Here is a 13932-nt window from a genome sequence, read left to right on the forward strand (position 1 = left end):
CTGGACATGATGGACCATTGGTCTGACCCAGTTAGGCTATTCTTATGTTATGTTCTCATCTGTAGGGGCCTTTGTTTTCACTTCTTATTTTAATGTATTTTTTTCCTGGGAACATCAGTGTTTTTTTATAATGGGAACAAAAATGGAAGAGAATTAATGTGTGTGGAATGGGGGGGTAACTAATTTCTTCAGCTAAATAATTCAATCCACTTCAAACAGACATAGGAGAACTTGTGCACCATTCACACACCCTCCAACCAAAAACGTCAAAAGAAAAAAACTGTTCGACAACCTCCTAGCCATTCGAGCTGCAACACTCGACCCCCAACTCTACAACCAATTGATATCAACCACAGACTGCAAAACCTTCAAAAAGAAATAAAAACCCTTCTATTCAAAAAACACATAAAACCGAACTAACACAATCAGAACTGTTCCAAGCATCACCTGCAACTACTCCATATGTACTTCTAATGTCATGACAATTTATGTTATGTTATGTTATGTTTGGAATAATGGTTACATATATGAGGTTCAATAAAAGAAAATTTTCACTGCCTGTTTCTATTCTGACCATTTATTCCATTTCATGGTTATTGCAAAAAAAAAAAAATAATAATTTTTTTACATGGGGGGGGGGGGGGGGTGTCAAAAAATGATGGGCCCCGGGTGCCACATACCCTAGGTACGCCACTGATCCTTGGCTTTAATGGGTGTGCCTACAAGTTATGATACTAATATTTCAAAATATATGCAATCGTATGCAGATCAATTCAACATTATTTAAAGATCCTTGGAATGTAATGCAGTGATCTTTCCTTCATTTATTCTTTAGGAAAGACTGCTTCAGTCTTCATCGATCCTTACCATATATTTTTTTAGCTAGTTTTATTCTCCAATTTATTCTATTTGGTATGCTTTTTTAATATGCTTTTAATATTCTTAAACATAGACCTAAAGGTTTAAACCTAGAGATTGAGTGGTTGACATTACTCTAATTTGGTCTTAAAATTGTAAAGAAGGGAGGCATAGGTAAGTCTGCAAAGTATATAATAGGATTTAAAATAAAGGGTAATTAAGAAATAAAATATATTGAAAACGATATATTATTCAATCAGTTGTAAAGATTATGATGATGTCACAGAGAAGTGATAGTGACATATCCCTGCCTAGTTCATAAAAAATACTCATCCCTTCATGCTTATATCAAGGACTAAAAAGTTAAACTTCCTGGAGATACAAATTAGTTCATGTTTTATGCATGACATGGTCTCACCTTATGCACCATCTCAAGTGCTGAGATTATTAGAGAATAATTTACTTTCTATTTCTCCTCCATTCAGAGCTCAGACACCATAAGAAGGAAGGATTTTTCCTGTGTATTCTTACTCTGGAACTTTGTCACTTTATGGTTTGAAGAGTCTTATCCCTGTTTTAAGGTTGGATTAAAAATGTGGCTGTTTAGCCTCATTTTAAGCAATTTGAATTAAAGCAGAGTGAATTTTGATGCTAAATGGGTAATAAAAAGAGGCAGCATGGTGCTTTCCTAGTGATCCTGTGTATACTTCTTTATCCCTGATCCCAACTTAGCAAGGTTCTATGTTCTTTTCTTATTGCTAAGGCTGGGTTGTTTTTTTAAAAAAATAATTATATGTTATTATTTGCATGCCAAAATCCATAATATGCCTCATGTTATCGGTGTATCAAATTGTAATAAACCAAATAACTTCATGCAATAGCACATACTGTATATAATAATAATAATAACTTTATTTTTATATACCGCAATACCAAAACAGTTCTAAGTGGTTTACAATAAGAAAAGAACTGACAACCAGTGAAATACAGTCAATACAGGCAATAAAAGATATACAAAAAATGCATTATGAGGTAACAAATTTATCGAATAGATCGGTCTTTACAGATTTTCTAAAGGATTGGTATGAGAAAGCTTTTAATACTAGTTCGCTTTGCCAAGCATTCATTTTACCAGCTTGGAATGAGAATGTTCTATCTAGAAATCTCTTATAAAGGCAACATTTCTGCTCTCTAATTCTGTATATAGCACTCAAAATTATTGGAATGACAATTAGAGTCAGGTGTTAACAATCAATTGGTGCTAATTGACAGCAATTAGAATTTGTGCACAAATCTTGCTAGACACTATTCTATAAAGATGTGTACATAAATTCTTACATGCAGATCTGAAAGGAGGTGTGGCCATGGAAGGGACACAAGCATCACAAGCATCTGCCTGATCGATGCCTAATTTAAGCGGGAGGTTTTGCACAAGGGTTCAGTTGGTATAAATCTCACACCTACAAATGAGGTGTAGATCCTGGCGCAAAGCACTATTCTATAAACATTGCCCAACACAAAGTGCCATTTATAGAATACAACTCATTTTGTTTGGCACTGATTTTTCAGCAAGAACAACAGTGGTGAATTTCAATGGTACAGGTGTGCAAAATATATTTATTTGGAAACTATGCCTAATTGGTGCAATGGCTCGACACACACATGTTTCAGCCAAACAGGCCTTCCTCAGGAGCAGTTTCTTTAGTATAGTCTGTTATATTTACACAGTAAAATTTAGACAACCAGTAAAACAATGTAAGGGCGGCTGCTGCACAATACTGATGAGCATTAAAGTGAAAGTTAAAAAAGAGTTGCACTAACAAAACCTCTCATTTATGCCTCGTATAAAGCGCATAAAAGAGACGGACCAGTTCAACAGATGCAGGTAAGTGTAAAAATCTTTTTTTTCTTCTTCTTTCCTGTTATGTTGGGTTCCAGAGATCTTTATTTATTTTTAAAAATTTTTATACCGTTTAAAACTAAATGGTTTACTTAATTTACATACATAATTTTAAAACAAAAACATGATAAAATAAACATACAAACAATCCTCAGAAATCATGTTTACAAAATAATACCATAGCCTGCCAGAGAGGAAAATTATTGGCTAAGAAAAGCATCTACAAATAACTGCGTCTTAAGTAGATTTCTAAACATGCCCTTTTCACAGCAGTTTCATATCGGATCCAGCAAGGAGTTCCATATCTTAACTCCTGCACAACAAAAAGTCATTTTACCAGTCTCAACAAGACTTGGACTCAGTCTTCAGTAAAGCTAGATTCTCAGGCCTGGATTCTGTATAGCGGGAAGGGCCTTAGGCACCTGGGCCAATCAGGTCCTAGGATCCTGTAGGTTGGGCAGGGGAGGGGCAGGCCCGCCTCATTTGGACAGACCCGTCCAGCCAACTTGGAGGTAAGCCCAAAGGGGGTTCTGAGGTGGGGGTTTCATTGGGGGGGGGGTCCAGCAGGAGGGGTTGGACACTCTCCTGCCGGTGGTCATTGGGGGGGCTGGGGAGGGGGATTGGGGCATGTCATTGGGGAGTCTGGCAGGAGTGGTTGGGTACCCTCCTACTGGCAATCTTCGGAGGGGGCGGGTTCTTTCAGCAGGAGGGGTTGGGCACCCTCCTGCCACGATCGTCAGGGGTGGGGCCTACCGGCAGGAAGGGTTGAGCACCTTCCTGCCAGTGATCGTGGGGTTTTGTCGGCAGGAGGGGTTGGACAACCTCCTGCCACGAACGTCGTGGGGGGGTTGGGGAGACTTCCGGCCATAGCCACGGCTGCTATACTAATTGCGGCAGGGAGATCCCTTACTGCGATAAAGTATAGTGGCCGCGTCTACTTACCATGTAGGCCAGCATTTTGCTAGCCTACATTGTAAGCATCTCCCGCTCTGCTAGGGAGATGCGTAGGGCTGCCTAGATTCGCCTAAGGCTACTGCCTAGCCTTAGGTGAGCTTAGGCGGGCTTGCGGGCCTCCCTAGGCTCCCGGAGGCGCCTTCAATATAGGCGGCCTGCCTGGGGAGCATTTTTTTAGAAAACGTGCCTCCCGATTGGCTGATTAGACAGCTGTAGGACGCCTACAGCTGCCTACAATCGGGACGCACTTTGCAGAATCAGGGACTCAGAGTGCAATGATCTTTTTGGTGTATAGCTAAGTATATTATTTTTAAACAATTCTGGAATGTTTCCTTACAAGAATTGATGACAAATCATTACTGCTTTATACTGTACTCTGAAGGCGACTGTAGCCTTTGCAATTTTGGGAGATGGGGCAAAATGTGATCATATTTAGACAATCCCATTATCAATCTTGCTGCTGCATTTTATATAACCTGCAATGCTCTACATCTTGCTTTTGTTATTCCAAGGTACAGGGCATTGCAGTAATTGAGTCTCGACAAAACCATAGCCTGGACTACAGTACGGATATCATATGGCGCTAACATTGGTTTTAATTGGTGTAACAAATGCATTTGTTACATCAGTGGCCTAAAGAAATTAAAGTTATATGGTCTTAGTTACTTGCAACTTCTTTGTTAGGCCAGAATCAAGTCTTACACCTAAGATGGTCATAGACTCGAAAGAACATCATCAATAACTTTAATTTCTTTAGGCCACTGATGATCCAGCTTTCCTACTAACATTATTTCAGTTTTATCTACATTTAATTTCAAACTTTGTTCTCCCATCCACTCCTCAATTTTACACATATATTTACTCAATGATATTTCAAAGTTCTTATCCCATCTGCCTACTGGGGGAAAAAAAAATATATATATATATATATACACATATATACATATAATATATATAATTTGCATATAATCGATATGATTCATTGTAGACTCCAGTGAAGATACCCTACTACTCTAACTGAAATTAACACAATGAAGCAAAACCTTATTTTTTTTTTTTTTTTTACTAAATATTATTTAACTATTAACATTTACATCTAACTAACAGGAAGAGAGACAGAGAGAGAGATTGGAACTTGTATATCACCTTTTTATAGTTATACAACCACACAAAGTGGTTTACATACAGGTACTTCAAGCATTCTCCCTATCTGTCCCAGTGGGCTCACAATCTATCTAATGTATCTGGGTCAGTAAAGGATTAAGTGACTTGCCTAGGGTCACAGGGAGCAGCGCATGGTTTGAACCCATAACCTCAAGGTACTGAGGCTGTAGCTCTAACCACTGTGTCACACTCTCCTCAAGGAAAACCCCCCAGATAATCAAATTTCCCTGAACTAGAACCCTCACATGCAAAAAAAATAGAAATCCCCTTGAATTCAAATATTTACTTCAAATGATTTTCACAGAAAGAGACAACGGTAACCTTTAACCAAACTCATTTTTTTATTCTAGGTATGGGCAGCGGAACACTGCTTTGTGTGGGGAGGCCCAGGGACTCTGCCCTGGCACACAACCTCTAAACAGCTTTTGAGTACCCCCCCCCCTCCTTCCAGCGCTTTAGATAAATCTTCAGCAGCCACTGTGCAGCGTCCACAAAGTAGAATGAAGGGTTCTGGGGCAGGCCAGCTGCTGCGCAGCTGCGCAGTGGCTGCCTGAAGATTTAAGCAACACTATTGGGAAAAGGGTGGGCAGGAGGGCCAAAATAAAAAGCGACCGAGAATTTTTGGGCCCTGTGGCCTCCTCCATTCCGACACCTATGATTCTAGGAACAGATTGGCTAAAGTTAGCTCAGTGTTGCAAGGTTAAAAAAAAAAAAAAAAATCTCAGTCACCTTTAATCTAGGTGAGAAGCTTAGCCTGGCAGTTTCAGACAAATACCAGTGAAATCATCATAAAATATTTTAAATGAGACGTCACAATAAGAACTGCTGTCAAGACTGTCGCAGAGAAAATTGCTGTCATTACAGCTAAAACACTCAAAGCTTTATTTCTCTAATGTAAATTGAAGGGAAATATCCAGAAATAAAATCAATCACTTCTCACACTTTATAAGAAGTGATTCAGACAGCAAGCCATCAGTATCAATCTCCTTAGTACCAAACTTCCATGAAGAAGTTTCTAAAATACACTTCACTGTATTTTAAAGTACTTCCCATGAAAAACACCAGACCAAAGTTACACAAGTACACCTCCATGGCCAAAAATCACCATAGACCCTTTTAAATTAACTACCAAGCACTCATCTCAAAGTTTTACCATATAAAAACAGTCAGTACAAGGACAGACAGCAACATGTAGTTGCCTTCTCTTAAAGTTTCCCCCAACTGTCTAAAACAGGGGTGTCCAACCTGCGGCCCCGTGAGCCCTGGTCGAGAGCGATGCAGTGTTTTCCTCTGCTGCCCCCGGGTGTTTACCGTTTTGCCGGCTCCCTCCTCTGTCTTGCTGCAGTGCTTGCGAATTTGTGCGGCCCCAGAAACATTTTTTTCGGCCAATGCGGCCCAGGGAAGCCAAAAGGTTGGACACCCCTGGTCTAAAATGACAATTTAGAATTCTGGAAACTACTGCTGATTACTGCACGAGGACCCACAAGCTTAATGCAGAAACCAGCAACTTGCAGTCACAAACTGCAAACACCAACTCTAAAAACCAAACTTCAATTAAAATAAACCATTTTTTCTTCCATTAAGAAGGCTTATTTTTTCTTCAGTCTTCTAAAAGTTTCAATTTTAAGAATATGTCTCGAGCCCTGGACTTTCATGCGCCGGCTTCTGGCTCTACTCCACGGCAGCACCCGGCACTATCTTCGGCTTGCACGCCACCACTCCCAGCGTAGACTCTTAAAAAAAAAACAACAACCAAAAACCACATGCCCAAAAATCTTTGGGGAGCTCTCCAGAGCTTCCCCACATGTTTCGCCCTCTTCCATGGCTCTCCGCTGCACCTGACACCCCAAAATTTAACTTTATATTTGCGCCAATAAGTTTCAAGATTATTACATTTGATATACCACCTAAATTCATCCTATGCGGTTTACATAAAAAGAAGAAAAGGAGAAAGCAGAAGAGAGAGACAGAGGATTTAGGGCAAAAGCAGAAGGAAGGAAGGCAAACCGAAGCTGAGAAGGGGAGAGAAGAGGCAGGAGACTAAGGGGATCGGCGAGAGTTAGCTCCGCCCACCCCTGACATCAGCCACCGAAACTCCCCCTTAAAAGGGGAGGGGCCAATCTCGGAGCACATTGCAAGACAAGGAGGCAAGCAGGAGAAAGCAGAAGAGAGAGACAGAGGATTTAGGGCAAAAGCAGAAGGAAGGAAGGCAAACCGAAGCTGAGAAGGGGAGAGAAGAGGCAGGAGACTAAGGGGATCGGCGAGAGTTAGCTCCGCCCACCCCTGACATCAGCCACCGAAACTCCCCCTTAAAAGGGGAGGGGCCAATCTCGGAGCACATTGCAAGACAAGGAGGCAAGCAGGAGAAAGCAGAAGAGAGAGACAGAGGATTTAGGGCAAAAGCAGAAGGAAGGAAGGCAAACCGAAGCTGAGCGGAGCCAACGGCGCCCAGCCGTTCGGCGCGCGGCGAAGGCGAGCGGTAAAGGCGCTCGCCTTAGCGAGAGCGCCTTTGCGAAGGGCCTTGCAAGGGACGAGTATCTACTATCAAGTATCTACTATCAAGAACACCGAGGAGGACTAAACGGTAAGGAAGCGACAAACACAGAAGGTAAGGAAGAGACAGACGCCAAGGGAACAAACCCACACATACAATCAAGGTGAGGTAGAGCGGAGACAGCACACACAAAAGACACAGCAAGGCAAGCAACATAAGGAAACAGCAGGCAAGGGACACAAGCACACACAAGGGAAGTAAGAAATGGAAGCCCATAGAAGTCAGAAGGTGAGCTTTCCGGTCTTCTGTATCGGCTGCAGTATGTATGACTACCTCCCTTCGGGGATCCAGGCATACATTTGCAATCGATGCATGGAGATGGATAGCTTGAAATGTCAGGTAAGACTATTGGAAGGAACAGTGATGGAACTCGAAGACAGAATCCGAGCACAGGAGAAGATTCTAGTGGAGTACAGCCCAAACGACGAGGTCAAGAAACTAGAAATGTTCATAGAGGAAGCTCATCAGCACCACGTAGAGATCCCAGGGCTGGAAAACTGTACTCAGGAAACCCATGTGAGGAGAGAAGACACCCATGCAAACCCAGAAGAAACCGAAGACGAGGTAGGAGACAACCGCACACCAGGAGGAATAGTGAGAGCACAGGAAGACATCGCCCCACCCAAAGAACAGGAAACAATTTCAAGAGTATCATTGGAGGAAGAAGACTGGCCCTACTCCAAGGACGTGGACCTACGCCCCCCAAGGAACTCACGAATAAAGAAGATGGGGATCATCGTAGGCGACTCCATTATACGACATGTGGACAGCCACACCGCAGGAGGAAGAGAGGACAGAGTCGTCACCTGTCTGCCTGGAGCAAGAGTGAAGGATGTGACCAACAGGATCTCCAGGATCATAGATGGCGCAGGGGGAGAGGACACCGCTGTGCTTATCCACGTGGGAACAAATGATGTGAGCGGGCGGAAGTATGACAGGGAAGAGCTGAAGGGCCAGCTCCGCTCACTCGGAAGACAACTGAAGATCAGGGAGGTGAAGGTGGCCTTCTCTGAGATCCTCCCAGTACCAAGAGCGGATGGAAAGAGACAAGGGGAATTGCAAGTAATCAACGCCTGGATGAGACGATGGTGCGAAGAAGAAGGCTTCGACTTCGTGCGCAACTGGACGGCGTTCTGGGGAAAAAGCAAGTACTACAGAAGGGATGGACTACACCTCAACAAGGAAGGAGCACGAGTTTTGGCAGGCAACATGAAGAAGGCAATCGAGAAGGCTTTAAACTGAAAGATAGGGGAAAGCCGACAGTCGACCACCGGTCGATGGCACGGATAGCAGGATGCCCTGGCGAAGAAGCCAAGGACTATTACTCCTACACAAGAGAAGACGACCTCACAGCCAATAAGGGAGAAAAAGCAGGAATGGACAACTCAGACACAGGAGAGGACGAACACACAGCAAACAAGGGTGATAACACAGGAGCAGTAAAGGATACCGTAATTGAAACTATAGGGACGGCCAAGAGTAGAAGGTCCAAAAAGGTAACACGAAGGGAACTTAGATGTATGTATACGAATGCTAGAAGCCTAGGTAACAAAATGGGGGAACTAGAGACAATAGCGAGACATGACATATTGGATATCATTTGCATAACAGAAACATGGTGGAATGAAGAAAACAAATGGGACACAGTACTTCAGGGATACAAACTGTATAGAAGAGATCGAGTAGGGCAGAAAGGTGGAGGTATTGCTCTATATGTTAAGGAGGGAATAGATTCTGTTGAAATGGTTACAACAGAAATGAAAGAGAAGCTTGAGTCACTCTGGATCAAAATTCCTGGTCAATATGGCGCAGATACGAAAATTGGCCTTTACTATCGTCCTCCAGGACAGGCGGAGGAAACTGACTCAGAAATGATGGAGGAAATCAAACAAGAATGCAAGACGGGCAATGTAATTATATTGGGAGACTTCAATTTCCCAGGGATAGACTGGAAACTAGCAACCTCCAACTGCGGCAAGGAGGCCAAGTTCCTGGAGGTGCTAGGGGATTGCTTCCTGGAACAAATGGTAAAAGAGCCGACAAGAGGCAACGCCACCTTGGACTTGGTCCTTAATGGCCTCACGGGACCGATAACAGAAGTGGAAGTCGTGGTTCCACTGGGAACGAGTGATCACAATGTAATCAACTTTAAACTTGACATCGGGAAAGGGAAACATGCCAAAACCTTAACCACCACCTTAAACTTTAAAAAGGGTAAATACGATCGCATGAGGGCCATGGTAGAAAAACGACTAGAGAAGATGGTGGACAAACTTGAAACGGTAGATCAGACATGGTCCCTACTGAAAAATACTATCACAGAAGCACAAGATCTCTACATTCCGAGGATTTCCAAAGATCAGAGAACAAAGAGCAAAAGAGAACCGGCATGGCTTACCATACAGGTGAAGGAAGCCATAAAAGAAAAGAAGGACTCTTTCAAAAAATGGAAATGCATAAAGACAACCGAAGCCTGGAACAAACATAAAGATGATCAGAAGAAATGTCACAAGGCGGTGAGGGATGCCAAACAGGATTATGAGGAAAAAATAGCCCAGGAGGCCAAAAACTTCAAGCCCTTCTTTAGATACGTGAAAGGGAAAAAACCTGCAAAAGAGGCAGTGGGACCCCTGGACGACCAGGGAAGAAAAGGGTACATCAAGGAAGATAAACAAATCGCAGACAAACTAAATTCCTTCTTTGCGTCTGTCTTTACGAAGGAAGACACCTCAACAATACCTGAAGCGGAGAAAGTGTTTCCAGGAGAAATAGAAGACAGCCTCACCACAGTTGAAGTGGACTTAGACCAGATATACTATCAGATCGACAAACTTAAAAGTGACAAATCCCCTGGACCGGATGGAATTCACCCGAGAGTCTTAAAGGAATTGAAGGTTGAAATCGGAGAGTTATTGCAAAAACTTGCAAACCTGACAATCAGAACTGGACAGATACCGGACGACTGGAGGATAGCGAACGTCACGCCAATTTTCAAAAAAGGATCGAGAGGGGAACCGGGCAACTATAGGCCTGTGAGTCTTACGTCGGTCCCCGGCAAGATGGTTGAAGCACTGATCAAGGATAGCATAGTCCGGCACTTGGACGCACACGACTTGATGAAACCCAGTCAACATGGATTCAGGAAAGGGAAATCGTGTTTGACGAATTTACTCCAATTTTTTGAGACCGTGAACGAGCAAATTGATAGTGGGAAGCCTGTGGACATAATATACTTGGACTTCCAGAAAGCGTTCGACAAAGTTCCACACGAAAGACTTCTCAGGAAACTACAAAGCCATGGCATAGAGGGAGATATACAAAGATGGATAGGCAAATGGCTGGAAAACCGAAAGCAGAGAGTGGGCATAAATGGGAAGTTCTCCGACTGGGAGAAAGTGACTAGTGGAGTACCCCAGGGCTCGGTACTTGGGCCGATCCTTTTTAATATTTATATCAATGACCTGGAGGAAGGAACATCCAGTGAGATCATCAAGTTTGCAGACGATACAAAACTATGCCGGGCGATCAGATCGCAGGAGGATAGAGAGAAACTCCAGAGCGACTTGTGTTGGTTAGAAACATGGGCGGAGAAATGGCAGATGAAGTTCAATGTGGAGAAATGCAAGGTAATGCATTTAGGAAATAAAAATAAGGAATACGAGTATACAATGTCAGGTGCAACTCTGGGGAAGAGTGAACAAGAAAAGGACCTGGGTGTACTGATAGATAGGACCCTGAAGTCGTCGGCACAATGCGCGGCAGCGGCAAAGAAGGCAAATAGAATGTTGGGCATGATAAAGAAAGGAATCTCGAGTAGATCGGAGAAAGTTATAATGCCGCTTTATAGGGCAATGGTCAGACCACACTTGGAATACTGCGTCCAACATTGGTCTCCCTACCTAAAGAAGGATATAAAACTGCTGGAGAGGGTGCAGAGACGAGCGACAAAACTGGTGAAGGGTATGGAGAGACTGGAATATGAGGATAGACTTATAACACTAGGATTGTTCTCCCTTGAGAAAAGGAGACTGCGTGGGGATATGATCGAGACCTTCAAAATACTGAAAGGAATCGACAAAATAGAGCAGAGAAGATTATTTACACTGTCCAATTTGACACGGACTAGAGGACATGTAATGAAGCTAAGGGGGGGCAAGTTCAGGACTAATATCAGGAAGTTCTGCTTCACTCAGAGGGTGGTTGACGCCTGGAATGCCCTCCCAGAGGAGATTATTGAGGAATCGACCGTCCTAGGCTTCAAGAGCAAACTAGATGCATATCTCCTTAAGAGAGGCATATAAAGATATGGTGGACTATAAATTACGCCAGGTGTACACCTGGCAGGGCCTCCGCGTGTGCGGATCGCCGGACTTGATGGACCGAAGGTCTGATCCGGAGATGGCAGTTCTTATGTTCTTATGTTCTTATGTTCTTATGTTCTTAAAAACCTTTGTACAAAGGCAAAAATAAAAAAAGAAGGGGTGGATCATACTCTAACTAAAATCCTAAAGGATAAACTGGACACAAAAGGGAAAATAGTCATACAAATCATAGAATAAGGGAAAGGGACAAACCAGGAGGGCAGGAAAACTGTGAAAGGGAAGAGAGAAGCAGAGAGCCTAATGAGAGCAATTCTAAGGCTGATTCACAGTTTTAGGTATGGAAAGCATCTTGGAATAGGAAAGTTTTAAGGCTTGATTTAAACTTAGAGGCACAATACTCTTGTCTAAGGATGATAAGGAGGGAATTCCACAGTGATGGTGCTACAATGGAAAAGATGGTTTTAGGGGTGGTATCGTATATTACAGTATATGGTGCACAGATGGAATTGTAAGAAGAAACTGTTGAGCCAATCGAAGCATCCTCGAGGTAGTATATGGTGTCAAAAATCTGTCAATGAATGCCGGAGAATGATCAGGCCCAGCTGGCACCTGCACCATGCATGTTCTGACAGTGATGTCATCACCGCACCTGCGGGATGACATCACATGCATGCGCAGCACCAACCAGAGCTGGCCTAACATTGTCGGCAATTGCTCTGTGCTCCCCGAAGGCCCTAAAAACATCTGGCGGCCCGACTAGGTCACATATCAGGCCTCCAGAGCTCCTTTTTTCTCTCTAGGTCCTACTCCTTCTTCGGGCCAAGATCAGCCCAATGCGCGCACGGTTGCGGCCTGATGACATCACCATGCATGCACAATGATGTCCTCAGTGTGCACAGCAACTACCAGAAGCCCCAATGGCAATGAGCAGTGCAACAGTCAGAAACTCCTTCCAGCTACCTCGACTTGATTTGGCCCTGACCCCAGTGGCACCCTGAACTCCCTTTGGCAATGAGCATTGCCGCGCACCTTCCCACAATGGCCCTAACTTCACAGCCATGCAAAACCACGGCCCACCATCATGGCTCTGACCTGAAGCCTGCAGCAGTACACAGCATGGGGCCCAACCTCGCCCCTCAGGTACAAAAAAATTGTATTTTTTATTGTTTTTATTTAAACTTGGTTACAGTAGAAAACCAAATTAATTTTCTTTTCAATCTGCTGTCTTCAAATTTTGCACAGTACAGGAGGAACAAACCTCTTTCTATTTCTCTGATGTTGCGCTGCATACAGTGTGTGGTTTCTTGATGCTTCAGTTAGATTTTTGTCTGCATATTTCTATTTTCACTTAGTGGCCATTTATTTTTTATTTGGTGAGGGTCTGTGTTCTATGCGTACACCAAAGCTGTATATTCTGTTATCTATCTTGTTTCAGTATCCTAATAGATGTACAGATGTTATAACATAACATAACATTGTACTTATAAACCGCATAACCCTAAGTTCAATGCAGTGAACAAAAGATAAAAAATAACATAACTTAAGAATAAATATTTTGAAAAAAGATGAGTTCTAAAGTGCTTGTAAGAGCAAGCACTACGCAACAGTAGCCTAAATTCCCTGTCATAGAAAGCAGCCTGAAATGCTAGGTTAATTGTAGTATTTACAGTCAAATAGTAACTAACAAGAATGAATATTCAGATGTGTTTTGTAAAAAGAGGAAACAGATCTCTGTATTTCTCTGATGTTTCCTTCACTACTGTCTGGCTTCTTGGAGTGTCAGTTTAATTTTTGTCTGCATGTTTCTATTTTCACGTTATGGTCATTCATTTATTTTTTATTCTGTGATGGTTTGTGTTCTGTGTGTAACTCAACGAGATTCCGTTACCGCTAGTGCAGCTACCATGCCCACATTGCATGTGGGGCGCTTGAGCAGAGGAGCCATCCGACGTGGGACCAGTCGGCCTTCTATAATCTTCCATGGCAGTTTGCTTCATCGGCGGTACTTGGTTAACTGCCGGGACCTGAACTTTCACAGTTCCCTTTCTCTTGCCCATTTTTCCGGCAAAGAACCGATGCATTCAACTCCATGGAGCTTCAGACAAACTGACTTCATAAGCTTCTCAGCATGACACCATCTTCTATCTTGGCTTTTCAGAACTAGCAGGTTTTTAAAAAAA

At 43.0% G+C, this 13932-nt stretch overlaps 1 protein-coding gene across 1 annotated transcript in view; it reads right to left on the reverse strand.

Moving 5' to 3' along the window:
- Positions 1–13932, reverse strand: part of KLHL1 (kelch like family member 1) — a 544736-nt gene that overhangs the window by 109238 nt on the left and 421566 nt on the right. The window lies entirely within an intron of this gene.

Source organism: Geotrypetes seraphini, chromosome 6 (assembly GCF_902459505.1).
Source record: "Geotrypetes seraphini chromosome 6, aGeoSer1.1, whole genome shotgun sequence".
In the NCBI taxonomy this organism is placed as follows: domain Eukaryota; kingdom Metazoa; phylum Chordata; class Amphibia; order Gymnophiona; family Dermophiidae; genus Geotrypetes; species Geotrypetes seraphini.